The sequence below is a fragment of the Arachis hypogaea genome, chromosome 18 (genome assembly GCF_003086295.3).
Source record: "Arachis hypogaea cultivar Tifrunner chromosome 18, arahy.Tifrunner.gnm2.J5K5, whole genome shotgun sequence".
NCBI lineage: Eukaryota > Viridiplantae > Streptophyta > Magnoliopsida > Fabales > Fabaceae > Arachis > Arachis hypogaea.
The window spans coordinates 57,354,222-57,357,324 of NC_092053.1; the positions used below are offsets into that span (position 1 = coordinate 57,354,222).

General features: G+C 42.4%; 1 non-coding gene across 1 annotated transcript; it reads right to left on the reverse strand.

Annotated features, from left to right (window-relative positions):
• Positions 1-460: 460 nt before the first annotated feature.
• LOC112773561 (small nucleolar RNA R71) lies at positions 461-568 on the reverse strand. Its single transcript, XR_003188106.1, has one exon. It is a non-coding gene; the product is annotated as a small nucleolar RNA R71 (small nucleolar RNA).
• Between the last annotated feature and the right edge of the window lie 2,535 nt (positions 569-3,103).

A 3,103-nucleotide genomic window follows, 5' to 3' on the forward strand; every position in this document is an offset into this window, starting at 1 on the left:
GCTAAGGGAAGCCAAAGCACAACTCTCTGGAGAAAATCTGACAGAAATTTTTGACAAAGAAGGAGACATGGCCAAAAATAATAACAATGCAAGGAAGATGCTTGGTGACTTTACTGCACCAAATTCTAATTTACATGGAAGAAGCATCTCAATCCCTGCCATTGGAGCAAACAATTTTGAGCTAAAGCCTCAAATAGTTTCACTGATGCAACAGAATTGCAAGTTTCATGGACTTCCATCAGAAGATCCTTTTCAGTTCTTAACTGAATTCTTACAAATCTGTGATACTGTTAAGACCAATGGGGTTGATCCCGAGGTCTACAGGCTTATGCTTTTCCCGTTTGCTATAAGAGACAGAGCTAGAATATGGTTGGACTCTCAACCTAAAGATAGCCTGAACTCTTGGGATAAGCTGGTCACGGCTTTCTTAGCCAAGTTCTTTCCTCCTCAAAAGCTTAGCAAGCTTAGAGTGGATGTTCAAACCTTCAAACAGAAAGAAGGTGAATCCCTCTATGAAGCTTGGGAGAGATATAAGCAACTGACCAAAAAGTGTCCTTCTGACATGCTTTCAGAATGGACCATCCTGGATATATTCTATGATGGTCTGTCTGAATTTTCAAAGATGTCATTGGACCATTCTGCAGGTGGATCCATTCACCTAAAGAAAACGCCTGCAGAAGCTCAGGAACTCATTGACATGGTTGCAAATAACCAGTTCATGTACACTTCTGAAAGGAATCCTGTGAGTAATGGGATGCCTCAGAGGAAGGGAGTTCTTGAAATTCATACTCTGAATGCCATATTGGCTCAGAATAAAATATTGACTCAGCAAGTCAATATGATTTCTCAGAGTCTGAATGGATTGCAAGCTGCATCCAACAGTACTCAAGAGGCATCTTCTGAAGAAGAAGCTTATGATCCTGAGAATCCTGCAATAGCAGAGGTGAATTACATGGGGGAACCCTATGGAAATACCTATAATCCCTCATGGAGAAATCATCCAAATTTCTCATGGAAGGATCAACAAAAGCCTCAACAAGGCTTTAATAATGGTGGAAGAAACAGGTTTAGCAATAGCAAGCCTTTTCCATCATCCACTCAGCAACAGACAGAGAATTCTGAGCAGAATACATCTAGCTTAGCAAATATAGTCTCTGATCTATCTAAGGCCACTCTAAGTTTCATGAATGAAACAAGGTCCTCCATTAGAAATTTGGAGGCACAAGTGGACCAGCTGAGTAAAAGGGTCACTGAATCTCCTCCTAGTACTCTCCCAAGCAATACAGAAGAGAATCCAAAAAGAGAGTGCAAGGTCTACCTTACTTGGTGTGGCCGAACCCAAAGAGGAGGAGGAGGACGTGAACCCTAGTGAGGAAGACCTCCTGGGACGTTTAGTGACCAATAAGGAGTTTCCCTTTGAGGAACCAAAGGAATCTGAGGCTCATCTAGAGACCATAGAGATTCCATTGAACCTCCTTCTGCCCTTCATGAGCTCTGATGAGTATTCATCCTCTGAAAAGAATGAAGACATTACTGAAGAGCAAGTTGCTAAGTACCTTGGTGCAATCATGAAGCTGAATGCCAAATTATTTGGTAATGAGACTTGGGAAGATGAACCTCCCTTGCTCACCAATGAACTAAATACATTGGATAGGCAGAAATTACCTCAAAAGAAACAGGATCTTGGTAAATTCCTAATTCCATGTAGCATAGGCACCATGACCTTTGAGAAGGCTCTGTGTGACCTGGGGTCAGGAATAAACTTAATGCCACTCTCTGTAATGGAAAAACTTGGGATCTTTGAGGTACAAGCTGCCAGAATCTCTTTAGAGATGGCAGACAACTCAAGAAAACAGGCTTATGGACAAGTAGAGGACGTGTTAGTAAAGGTTCAAGGCCTTTACATCCTTGCTGATTTCATAATCCTAGACACTGGGAAGGATAAGGATGAATCCATCATCCTTGGAAGACCCTTCCTAGCTACAGCAAGAGCTGTGATTGATGTGGACAGAGGAGAATTGGTCCTTCAACTGAATGAGGACAACCTTGTGTTTAAGACTCAAGGATCTCCTTCTGTAACCATGGAGAGTAAGCATGAAAAGCTTCTCTCACTACAGAGTCAACCAAAGCCCCCACAGTCAAACTCTAAGTTTGGTGTTGGGAGGCCACAACCGAACTCTAAGTTTGGTGTTGAACCCCCACATTCAAACTCTAAGTTTGGTGTTGGGAGGTTCCAACAATGCTCTGAACATCTGTGAGGCTCCATGAGAGCTCACTGTCAAGCTATTGACATTAAAGAAGCACTTGTTGGGAGGCAACCCAATGTTATTTAATTATATATATTTTATTATATTGTTATTTTGTTTTTTTTTTAGGTTGATGATCATGTGAAGTCACAAAAACTACTGAAAAATCAAAAACAGAATGAAAAACAGCTTTAAAAATAGCTCACCCTGGAGGAAGAACTTACTGGCATTTAAACGCCAGTAAGAAGTATCAAACTAGCGTTTAACGCCGGAAAGAAGTATCAAGCTGGCGTTAAATGCCAGAAACAAGTACCAGACTGGCGTTTAACACCAGAACAGAGCATGGAAGTGGCGTTAAACGCTAGAAATAGGCTACATTTGAGCGTTTAACGCCAAAAACAAGCAGCAAGCTGGCGTTTAACGCCAGACATGCATGCTAAGGGCGTTTTACACGCCTAATTGGAGCAGAGATGTTAAGTCCTTGACCCCACAGGATCCCCTCAGGATCTGTGAACCCCACAGGATCCCCACCTACCCTAACTCTCTCTCTTCACACCTTTTCATAACTCTCTTCCACAAATACCCCTCACCAATCACCTCAATCACTCTTCCCCATCACCTCTTCACCACTCACATCCATCCTCTCTTCCCCAAAAACCCCACCTACCTCCAAAATTTAAACTCTGTTCCCTCCCAAACCCAACCCTAATGGCCAAACCCTAAACCTTCCCCTACTCCTATAAAAACCCCTCATTCCTTCTTCATTTTCAAACAACACAACCCTTTCCTCTCCCCTTAGCCGAATACACCTTCTCCCTTCATCTCCTCCATTTTCTTCCTCTTCTCCTTCTTTCTAT